Here is a 12,843-nt window from a genome sequence, read left to right on the forward strand (position 1 = left end):
AATGAGAGGACATTATTGTGCAAACTAGATTATATGGTGTCAGCCAAAAAGTACCATTGACTGTTTATAACAAAAAGTGTGTCACAATATAAATATAGCTACCACGCTATCAAACACAATTCAATGTACAATTTATCAACCAATATTCCAAAGTCCCTTCTCACAATAGCTAAAAAAACACAAGGGGGAAAACTGGAGGACAAATCCAAGAGGTCTATTGCCTGTTGCACACAGGAGGATAGTTCGGCCAAATCAGGGTCCAACTCACCACTTCCAACAATCGCTGGTGTGTTACTAATTCGGGATTTATCTGAACAGGTTATTTGGCCAAATCATCCTGTAGTGCAGAGGTCACTAACAGGCGGACGCGGTCCGGGTCCGGACCCAGAAGCCGTCCCGTACGGACCCGGACCTACAGCCAAAACAGAAGGCTATGATTTAAAACCTGACGGGGCGCTTCTATTTGTAACCGGCGCAGCTTTTGTAGTCTTTACGGTAGTGGTTTAGCGGATGAGGAAATGCACAGACCAATTGCATGCGAGTTAAGCCATCCCACGTGATACTACTCAGCCAATCAAGTCTGCAGTCTGCATTCCAGGCGGTAAACATTGCGACTCTACAGTGCAGACAGATGAGAGAGTTAGAGGCAAGTTACACATGAGAAGACGGTAGAAAGAAAAAGACAGATAGAGATACAGGTAGAGAAAACAAAGGGAGAGAAACAGAGGAGTGAGCCGGAGAAAGGGAGAGAAACAGAGGAGTGAGACGGAGAAAGGGAGAGAAACAGGAGTGAGACGGAGAAAGTTGAGAAACAGAGGAGTGAGACGGAGAAAGGGAGAGAAACAGAGGAGTGAGACGGAGAAAGGGAGAGAAACAGAGGAGTGAGCCGGAGAAAGGGAGAGAAACAGGAGTGAGACGGAGAAAGTTGAGAAACAGAGGAGTGAGACGGAGAAAGGGAGAGAAACAGGAGTGAGACGGAGAAAGGGAGAGAAACAGGAGTGAGACGGAGACAGGGAGAGAAACAGGAGTGAGACGGAGAAAGGGAGAGAAACAGGAGTGAGACGGAGAAAGGGAGAGAAACAGAGGAGTGAGACGGAGACAGGGAGAGAAACAGGAGTGAGACGGAGAAAGGGAGAGAAACAGGAGTGAGACGGAGAAAGGGAGAGAAACAGAGGAGTGAGACGGAGAAAGGGAGAGAAACAGGAGTGAGACGGAGAAAGGGAGAGAAACAGGAGTGAGACGGAGAAAGGGAGAGAAACAGGAGTGAGACGGAGAAAGTTGAGAAACAGAGGAGTGAGACGGAGAAAGGGAGAGAAACAGGAGTGAGACGGAGACAGGGAGAGAAACAGGAGTGAGACGGAGAAAGGGAGAGAAACAGACGAACAAAGTGGGGGAGTGGGATATAAGAGGGGAACAAAGTGATTCTAAAACTGTTCAATTGTTAAGATGTGTTGAGATTTATTATCTGTAAAATTGGTTGAGACTTTTGAGTCAAGATGTGAAACAGAAAAAGGGAAATTCAAGCTTTTGCTCCCTTTATTTTATTTTTCTGAAGTTAAGCCCTTTATTTGAACATGCACCATTTTCACATTTTATTTATTTTCTCTTATTTTGAAATGCAGCCCTACTTTTATTTAGTTAATGAGAGAACATTATATGTATCTGCAATCATACATATATGTTCAGTTCTTTGTTACGTGACAATAAATATTGTCAAAGTTTTTGAATCGTACTGAATTCATTTGATTTGACAGTCAGGTATTTAGTACATGCAGATGTTGATAGTACTACTACTAGGCTACTTAAATATATATCACACTAAATAGTTAGACATTATGATCTTCCGGACCTTTGCTTCAAGAATTTTTCTCTATCTGGACCTCTTTAAATTTTAGTTGAATACCCCTGCAGTAGTGTGAGAGGTTCCCAGACATAATCTTAATGCCACCAACTGAATCAGAGCCTCCATGATTTCAAATAGTAAACATGAAAGATATTTGATGTTTTACGATTTGAAATCGGACTCTGCTTCAGTGGTTTAGTATGACAGGAACAGCGATTGGGTGAATGAGAAACTCACAACAGCCAATGAGATCTAGCTGAGCGGGAAGCATCACCATCACAATGTTGCGTATTGCATTTACAATGCTACATGGCCTACAGCGTAACTAAGACTTGTGAAAATAGAAAAGGAACTTGTTTTAATGTTCTCTTTATTTGTGCAAAACATGAAACAAACAAATGCAACTAGCTGATGATGCCAGCAGGCGACCCCCTTGTTTGTTTTGATTCGGAAATGACATTTGATGATGCAATTTTCTTCTCAAATCTCTGGAATCGCCAATTCAGAGTTTGTTTAAATAGCAGTGGTCCAGCATCCCAACCGAATAGTCTAGTGTCTAGTGTGCACATTTTCATGATTAAAAGATAAAAAATCTGTTACATCTCTCATATCTGTTAAGATTTTTAAGTCATCTTGTGTGCAGCGGGTATAAGGTTAATTTTAGCCAATTTTACAATAAACTGTTTTCATTTAATGTGTCATAAATCAATAGTGCAGATATAATTTGTCTGAGTCTGAATTATTCTGAATATTAGTAGCAAACATATTACTTAAGCTGCTTCCAGACATGCACTGAAGTCTGCAGTTTCCCAGTATTTCCTTTTCTCCGGGCACGTAAGGGGGGGGGGGGGTTACAAGGGCCCAGCACAGACAGGGGCCCTCAGAGAAGACTATTATTGTTATTATTATTAGTTAGTTAATGTAATTAAAATTATACTTTTATCTATTAAGTTATAAAATAAGACCCCATCAAAATTTGGAAACCTTTCCTAGCAGGTTTTACTAACTACCCTTTTTTAATTTGTATGTATCCATCTCAAGGCAGCATGTGATGACTAATGTGTTGATGTAAAATTCACTATTGTGTTGAAAAAATCAGTTTTACATATATTGTCCATCTCTTTTGCACAACAAAGCCCATAAGACACTTTGAAAATGTATATTTATATTTGGAGTGGTTATCTAGTTCCTTTGGGGCTATTGAAGAGTGCTTATGTAGCTCATCTAGGGTTGTACCGTAGCGCTCATTTTCATTTTCTCTATTATTAGACTATAATTCATAAATGGGTTTTCCAGGTTGGTGGGTGGGGGCAAATTTCTAGCGGCGCCCCTGCCAGGGGAGGTGCATGTGTGAATTCTAATGTCTTGAGTGCGACACACCAGTTTCTGCAGACTTCCTCCACCTGGCTTCCTAGTATAAAGTCCGTAGAAATTCAGGAGAATCCGATGTGAGAATACACCAGGTGATCCCCGCTTGATTCACCACAAGAAAGTGGGGGGATTCTAACATGTACAAAACAAAAAGAAAATAAATATCTCATACTTTTTTGTTTGTTTTGATTAGAGCTGATGACGGTCCCAGGGTGCTGTAAACATGATCACGTGATCGCTGCATGCGTCACTTCCTGTCTCTGCCTGCTGCACACTGCTGCTCCGCCTCTCCCCTTAATAATGGAGAGGATTTGTTTCTGTTGTCAACGCGTCTGTGCAGAGAACCTCTAGCTTGTGTTGTGTGAAATGAAAACCGGGTAAACTCTGTATCTAATTCTCCGGATTTTACCCGCAGGTCATGTCTGAAAACGGCTTTACAGAGCAGGTCCTGAATGACACTGAAACACCATGACAAGCAGTCCCCTAAGACTGAGGACATGATCGTGCATTGAGTGATTTAAATGTACATAGAATAAACGGATGTAAACAAGTACCTGCATAGTTTCCATATTTTAACCTAAAGTGTTTAAATAGTTATGCTCTCTTCAAATTCCACTTGGCAACACTTACACTTCCAAAGCATCTCTTTTTGTGACCTGCAACACAGACAATTATTTAGGTTCAGTGAGTTTATTACACTGTATTTGTATTTTGTATTAGTTCTGTATTTTGAGATCATTACTTCCAACTGGGTAACATTAAGGCCATATCAGTGAAAGTTTAGGTCATGTTTCCTTCTGATCGGCCAATTAATGTTACCTTATGGTAATGAATACAAATTTCCCTGGCGGTTTAATGTTACAATGTAGTAAGAGGCAGAAAATTTGCCATTTTCGCCAGTTTATATTCAATAGAAAAATTAACAGGTTAACTACTCACCAACAGCTCCTTGAATTCACACATACACACACACATGCGCAACTGCGAACACACCCACACTAGTCACCTGACTCTGAAGTGGTTTGTCAGTGTAGCAGGTTATAGGTAACTTAATGGCGCTCACCAGATTCAATGGACCATGTTACAGCTGTTGTCCCACTGTTCTTCTCTCTCCTCCAATGGAAACTTGGTGCACAACTCGCCTCCCATTCACAGCACCTTGTATGTGCTGCGCTCGGGTTCCTTCAGGCTTCAATGCAGGGCGGTGTCCATGACCGCAACACACATAGCTAGGTTAGCTTACAGGTGGGTAGGCCAACTGCTGTACCGGAATACAGTATGTGAAAAAGAATGTCCTCTGAGGATTGTAAACCATCCGTTCCCATTTGATTGAAGCCCTTTGAACATGTAACTGTTTGTTTGAAAAAGTGAATTTCCCAGAAATGAAATAAAATGACTCAAGAGGTAGCATTCATTACGTAATTACGTGGTAACATCTGAAACTCCTGCAATCATGTGGCTGCAAAGTAAAATTCCAAAAGGAGAATAATAGTGGGGCAAATACTTCTGCAACACGCAGCTTCTCCTTTGAGAAAAAGATGTGTGGTCATGATATAATAAACGTAAGTTTATACTACTAAAGCTTAACAATTTTTGTGCATTTCACTTAAGGTTATCCACTCAATGCATAACTACATTTGTAAGAATATTCTACTTCAAATTAGTACAATATACTTACATTTGATAAGTAATTATGAATTAAATCATTTAATTACATTGTAATTGAATCTTTAAGTACATATGTTGTCCAGGCTTACTGTGGTCTTCACTCAATCACTATTTTTAAAGGGCGAGGTCACATATTCTATCCCCACCATGACCCAATAAACATTAGTTGTTGGAGGGATGACTGTCGAGGCAAAATGATGAACTTTGCCTAAAAAACCTCAAGTCTCATAATGCACCACCAGCAGGCCAGTGCAGGCTGCTCATTATGACTTGAGTTGGAACACCTGCGGATGGAAGGACTCTCAGCAAACGTCTCAGCAGAGAGAGAGGCAGGAGAGAGGATTCAGCTCATGGTACAACCAAAGAAGCCACTGGTACTGAAACAAGACTTGGAAGCGCTGCTATCGTCATGAATGTTAGGATGTCTTGTTTGACGAATTGTAAAATAAGAACCAGCAGCACACAGCACACAGGCACAGCATACAGGCTGCATGCATATAAGTTTGGCTTTTTGTTTAAGTGTACTTAGTTATTTGTTCAATTTATATAGGTGTTTGAATACTGTTTACATTCATTCATTTACGTACACTGTAAAAACATATTTACTTTATTTATTGGATTGAAGTTGTTTGAAATATATTTGTATAACTCCTTGTTCTTTTTGTGTTTTGAAGGTTTTCAACCTGATGAACCAAGTGGAAAGGACCAGTGTGGTACGTAAGCCATCTGGTGGCACCAAACCCTCATTCAGTGACAACTCCAGTGAGAATTGTATGGAATAGCAGCCAGAAATTCAAAGGTGTAAGCATGAATGATCTTCTAAAGGGACCAGATGTTCTCAACCCTATCAGAGCTGTTCTGCTGAGGTTCAGAGGGGGTGTGCATGCAGCTTTAGGGGACATCAGGAAAATGTACAACTCAATATGGTTAGAGGAGCGTGAGATGCATCTGCACAGATTTCTTTGGAGGGACAGTCCAGATGAAGAGATAATTGAATATGCCATCACAAGAGTCAACATCGGGGACAAGCCAGCCGGCTGCATTGCACAGGTAGCTATGCGGTTAACAGCAAGCCTGCCCATGTTTGCTCACTTCGAGGACGAACGGCGAGTCCTTGAAGAGGACAGTTATGTGGATGACCTCTTAACCTCCCACAATGACCTGCAGAAGCTGGAAAAAATCACAGCAGGAGTTGAGGAGATTTTGAGAGCTGGAGGATTCTTTCTCAAACCTTGGGTCCGGTCAGGGCAAAGTGGGAGGCAAGGCACTGAAGCAGAAGTACTGGAAAAGGAAGTGAAACAAAGTAAAACCTTTATTCTTCCAAATCAAATGAGAGATGAAGACAACAAAGCCCTGGGCATTGGGTACCAAGTGGAGGAAGACAAACTCTACATGATGACATCAATTAACTTTTCCAAAAGGAAAAAGAAGATGAGAGGTGGCAAGGATCTTCTCAAACAGGAGGTGAGACCTGAGACACCTAACCCGCTGACTAGGAGGGAACTCCTAAGCCAAGTAGCTGGACTGTATGACCCAGTTGGCTTAGTTACACCTGCCAAACAGAAAGAGGCGATCCTTGTTAGGAAAGCGTTCCAGGAAGGTGGAGGTGGTAAACTGACCCACGAAACCTGGGATAAACCTCTCTCAGAAGGCCTCAGAGAAGAAGCCATTCAGCTTTTTGAAGAGTATGTGCAGCTTGGACAGAATAGATTCCAAAGAAGCCTCACACCAGCTGACTGGGAAGGTAAACCATGGGGGATCACATTCTCAGACAGAAGTGACAAAACCTATGGAGCTGTGATGTATGTGAGGTGGGAGACAAGTCAAGGAACTGAAGTCCGATTTGTTGAATCAAAAGTCAAGCTTACACCGCTGGATCAAAAGGGAGAAGCAGTCAAAGCTGAGATCTGTGGAGCTGTCTTCGCGGCCAGGATAAGGCAGTATTTTGAAAAGCATGGAAGAATGGAGATCGAGAGATGGTTTCATCTAGTTGACAGTCAAACAGTTCTGGGGGCCATTCAAAGAGAAAACTATGGTTACCAGACCTTCTTCGCAAATAGAGTGGGCGAGATCCAGAAGGCTGGACTGGTGCAAGACTGGTGGTGGATACCGGGAGATCTGAACATTGCTGACATCATTACAAGAGGCGGCACTCCTGAAGATCTAAAGGAGAATTCCACATGGCAGAATGGACCGGACTTCCTGAAGTGGCCAATGGAGGAGTGGCCTATAAAGTCTGCTGGAGAGGTTGCAGCTCATGCAAGGGAGAGTGTAAACAAACTCCAGAGGAAGGCATTCGCAGCTGTATTGACAAGAGCTCAAGCTAAAATAGGCCAGAAAAAGGAAAACCTGCAGGCCCCGCAGGAGAGCCAAAAAAGTAAAATTCCAGAGGAAAAAACTGCATCAAACCCAACTCTTCTCCTTCCAAGAAGGAAACCTGCTGGCTGGGTAATCAAAAATCTTGTGGAAGTGAGGAAGTTCAGTAGCTTGTCCAAACTGGTCAAGGTCATCGGCTGGGTGTGCCGAGGTGCACATAAGTGGCTGGAGAAGAAGGGCCAGCCCAGAGGTCAGTCAAAGTGGGAGGCGATGTCACTCAAGGAAAAGACCAAGGGAGCTGTGCTGACCGTGGAAGAACGTGAGGATGCACTCAGAGACCTCTTTCTCGCAGCTCAGGAAGGTGGAACTTTTCCAGACACGACTCTAAGCAGATTGGCAGTGTACAAGGATTTGGACTCTGGACTTCTTGTTTGTGGAGGTAGAATTCAGATGTTTGATGACGACAAGACTGCAGTGCCAATTTTACCATATGAAGCATGGGTGTCTACATTGTTGGCACAAGAAGCCCACAACTCAAACCATGAGGGAGTGGCGGGGACCCTTCTCAGAACGAGGAAAAAAGCCTGGGTGATAAAAGGCAGAAGACATGCCAAGAAAATGGTAGACAGCTGTGTGGTCTGCAGGAGAAACAAGGCAAGGCAGTGTCAACAAATCATGAGTGAACTTCCACCAGAGCGAACAGAGACAGCTGCACCATTTGAATTCACAACCATGGACCTGTTCGGCCCTTATGAAGTGAAGGATGAAGTAAAGAAAAGAGTCAGATGCAAAGTGTGGGGAATTGTGTTCTGTTGCATGGCCTCCAGAGCCATACACGCTGATGTGGTGAGTGACCAGTCATCTGAAGGATTCCTGCTGGCTTACCAGAGGTTCACTTCACTGAGGGGATACCCCAGGAAACTGTGGTCAGACCCTGGCACTAACTTTGTTGGGGCCAAGCCTGCTCTGAAGCAGCTTCACAAATTTCTGGACCAACTGAACAGGTCTGAGCTTGAAGAAAACGCTGCCAAGCATGGAACGGAGTGGTCTTGGCGGATCCACCCTGCAGACTCTCCCCATAGGAATGGGGCAGCTGAGGCAGCTCTCAAGATTGTGAAGCGAGCCTTGAGCAATCTTGGTGGAGATGGATGTTTCACCTGGGGAGAATTCCAAACATTTCTCTTCATGGCAGCCAACCTCGCAAATGAGAGACCCATCGATGCCAGAACTCAAAGCAGGGAAGAATGTGTGGAGTATATCACCCCCAATTCTCTGTTGCTAGGACGGGCCAGTCCAAAGGGTGACCCAGGAGACTTCAAGTTTGACAGCTACCCATACAAAAGACTCCAAAGTATTCAAGGAGAGGTCAACAAATTCTGGAAGAAGTGGTGCCAGTTGGCTGGTCCTAATCTGTTTATAAGAAACAAGTGGCACACCAAGGAGCGAAATGTTGCAGTAGGAGATTTGGTTGACCAAAATGCCCTGAGAGGTCAATACAAGTTGGCTAGAGTGGTCAGTGTCAACGCTGATAGGAAAGGCATCGTAAGGGATGTACATGTGAAAACCTTTCCCAGCTACCCCGTCCCAGTCACGAAGCCAACCAGAGGAGAGATCACAAAGACAAACAGGGAAGCATCCAAGAGGCTCTTAACAAAAATCCCTGCAACAATTCTGCATAGGGATGTCAGACGCCTAGTCATCCTACTACCGATTGAAGAACAACCAGAGGCTTGAAGGACTGGTGTGACCTCCCTGGGTTTAAAAAACCAGGAGCTCAAGTGGGAGCTGTCGAGGCAAAATTATGAACCTTGCCTAAAAAACTTCAAGTCCCATAATGCACCACCAGCAGGCCAGTGCAGGCTGCTCATTATGACTTGAGTTGGAACACCTGCGGATGGAAGGACTCTCAGCAAACGTCTGAGCAGAGAGAGAGAGGCAGGAGAGAGGATTCAGCTCATGGTACAACCAAAGAAGCCACTGGTACTGAAACAAGACTTGGAAGCGCTGCTATCGTCATGAATGTTAGGATGTCTTGTTTGACGAATTGTAAAATAAGAACCAGCAGCACACAGCACACAGGCACAGCATACAGGCTGCATGCATATAAGTTTGGCTTTTTGTTTAAGTGTACTTAGTTATTTGTTCAATTTATATAGGTGTTTGAATACTGTTTACATTCATTCAGTTACGTACACTGTAAAAACATATTTACTTTATTTATTGGATTGAAGTTGTTTGAAATATATTTGTATAACTTCTTGTTCTTTTTGTGTTTTGAAGGTTTTCAACCTGATGAACCAACCAGCAAACAACTAACAAATAAGGAAAAATAAATAGAGCTGTGTTGGAAAGAGTTGTCCCGTGCGTCCTTTGGGGTTCTTGTACCAGGCCATTGCAAGTTGGGCAGGAGTTGAAGGAAAAAAAACTAGGAACTTGACAATGACTATACAACAACATTAGACATTACAATGATAACAGTGTGAAATATGACTGACATTGATACATACACAAAGCTATGATGAGATGAAATATAACATTCCTAGTAATAGTTACGTGGTAAATGTATAGTTGCATGTTAGATGAACATCTCATACTTCTAAATTCTCAATTTACACTTCATTGAGTCTTTAAGGGGTGTTGGAATTTTATCAAATTACCTAAAAGCAATTTGGAAAAAATATTAAAGAAATTACAGAAGGTTTGAACATTATTCTCACTTTGCTACAGACATTCAATGAAATGTGATGGTTATCAGCGCAGAGTGTAATGTGGTTTGATGGCCTCAGTATGTAACGTTAATCAGTTGAGCATGGGTTCAAGGCCAGTTCTACCTGAATAATCTTAACTGTTTGTCTGTTCAGTGCAGGATTTTGTTTCTGCCCAGTTTCAAGCTGGGGACCTTTCGTATATTAAGCAAATGTGATAACCACTACAGTACAGTAACTGAACTGCCAATGATTACCAAATTTCTATCAAGTGGATGTGGAGACACGGAAATTATGAATCACAATGACTGTGTGTCAGCAAAATTTGACCTCACTGTTGGACAAAAGCATCAGCGTAGGATGTTGTTTCTGCCCCGGTTCATGCTAAGGACCTATCGCGTTTAAGATATCAGACGAGAGATTCTAAAAAGGATATTGTCGCAGATGAAGTAAAAGGCAACAAAGTTCACTGTGAGCCAGTGCAGGCTTTTCATCCAAGCTGGTCAAGTCTAGTGTAACTTCAAAATCAATTGAGGCCCCCAAATCCAAAAGTGTCTGGGTTTGACCCAATTTCTTAGAAAACAGGCTGATTGTATGTGGGTGTTAGGTGATTGTTTGTAACCAGGAAGCACTGTGATGACATTCATGGCTGACGACTCTGTTGTTTCAGGGGAATGGAGGATTGATTTTGACAGCAAGAGCAGCTGGATTATGCAGCATTTGTGCTGTCTGTGAAAAAGACAACACAGATACACTCCTCGTCTGGAAATCGAACACCAGTCTTCTGCGTGACAGGCAGAGATACTGGCCTCTGGACTGCTGCAATGCCGAACTCGGCCATGTCAATGGCAGGGTGGCACTATTCTGCCTTTTATTGCATTGTTGTCTTTTTGTTGGGGGGATGATGACAAATCAAAAGGTTCAGGCAAAGGCAAAGGGTTCAGATATGCTCAGACACACACTCGGGATGAATGCTGATTCTGACTGGGCTTTCAAAAGCCTCAATGACATGGACTGAGCCATGTAGTCCACTCGTCCTCTTTCCAGGCATTGTCCTCCAGCTCGATCCCTCTTTGGGATCATAATGTATGCCCAGCTTAAATGGGACATCTAATGGGTTTCATGTATTTATAAAATCCTTTCCCTTGTTCTAATGAATGGGACCATTTTTAACATTATAAACTGTCAATTTTGGCCAAGTGACATTTCTGTGAGTTGAGTAGTAAGATATGGATGAGTTGTCTATTTGCAGCCGATCAGAAGGCATTTGACCTCTAACCCCCAGTCACTCACTAATCAATCGATCTGTAGAGAATCAATACAAATTATTACCATTTATTGACTCAAGCTCTAAACGGAGGCGCTTATTTACAGGCATGGATCTGCCGGGCTAACTGGTTCAGTCATTTATCAGTAGCTTTCTATGCTGTGTGACATTATCAGCAGGTATCGACCCTGTTCCTGTATTGGCCGGATGCTGGGGTCCAGTTGAAGGCTCTAACCGTGGACATGAAAGAGCTGAGGGGGCACTGTAGCCACAGCGAGTCCAGCTTCCCTCTTTTCTACAGTGGGGAGAAAAGCTTTGAAGTTCAAGACCCCTCTGAAACAATCATTACCCTCCACCATGGCTCTCCACCTCCACCCAGCTCAGGAAAAAAGACTAATCTGTGGTGATGTGTCACTGAGGACCCCTGGTCTCCTGACTGACAGTGGGGGGGGGGGGGAGAGAGAGAGAGTGTGTGTCTTCCTAACAATAAGTAAACCCAGAAGCTTATTCTGTCCAGAATTTACAATCTATATTTCCATCTTTGTAAAATGAACATTTATGAAATGATTTTCAAAAATGATGGTAATCCTAAAACTGAGTTAAACTGTAATCCTGATTATTGTCAGGATCTTTCTTTTTTTTAATCAGCAAATTATAATGTGTCCTTCCTCCTTACAGATAGTGCCTGCCTGTCACTGGGTTTAAATCTTTACAACTCCAAGAAATGATAAATGAGATAAATATTCAGAACAGCTTATCCCTGTTGACATTTACCTTTTTTCTTGCATGTGAAGTGACATTTAACTAAATCATAAAGTTTACCTGAAGTTTTTGGAGCTTTAAGATTATTAGTGATTGTTAATAAGATCAGGAATTTTGTTTCTAATGTTAAGTCCATGAAACAGATAGAGATTAACGGACTGGTTTTAGATACTTCAGCTTCTATCACGCAGACACACTTGTGAGAATTCATCATGAGGCTGTGAGAGTAATAGGGTCACATTAACACACCGTTTCTCAGCTGTCAGAAATATGAAGGCTTGTCAGATGTGAGGTCAAAGAAAGAACGCTTGGTTTAAAGTAAGAAATCATAAGAGCATTGCTGTTTACCATGGTAGTGATGCATCTGCATCAGTTTTCTGTCAGTCAGTATTGGAAGTATAATTTTTGTCTTGTAAATATTCCGTTGCCACATCTGTTGTGTTCCGCTGCCATGGTTACAGGTGTTCTCATCTGGTGTACGAGTTCGACTAGAAAAGGTGCTGTTTACTTATTACCGTCTGGGTTTATCTTGAGAGAAGAGGCTCAAATGTCTGATATGATCAAAGTGAGCAAAAGCAGCAGATGTTGTTTTACTACTCCAAGCTACAACACATGGTCCCACACATTTTGAATAAAAACAGCATTTAGTTCATTTGAATCCTCTGCATTATCATTTAGTTTTCGTATTTTTTTATGTAAAATATATTTAGTCATAGTTCTCAATTTTTATCATCACCCTCGTCAAACTGAACATCAAATAACAAACTATCTGATGGAAATTTTACATGATTCCATGATTAGTGAGGAGCAGCCAGGTTTTAAGAAAATCTATTAGTAAGGAAAAGTATATTATGCAAATCGATTAAATTAAAATACATTTACACATATTAAACAGATTGGTGTGCTCCAAA

General features: G+C 42.2%; 1 protein-coding gene across 1 annotated transcript in view; it reads right to left on the reverse strand.

The window, feature by feature from the left end:
• Positions 1-12,843, reverse strand: part of LOC117760922 (copine-9-like) — a 175,189-nt gene that overhangs the window by 139,663 nt on the left and 22,683 nt on the right. The gene's annotated exons all lie outside the window — the stretch shown is intronic.

Source organism: Hippoglossus hippoglossus, chromosome 5, assembly GCF_009819705.1.
Source record: "Hippoglossus hippoglossus isolate fHipHip1 chromosome 5, fHipHip1.pri, whole genome shotgun sequence".
In the NCBI taxonomy this organism is placed as follows: Eukaryota; Metazoa; Chordata; class Actinopteri; order Pleuronectiformes; family Pleuronectidae; genus Hippoglossus; species Hippoglossus hippoglossus.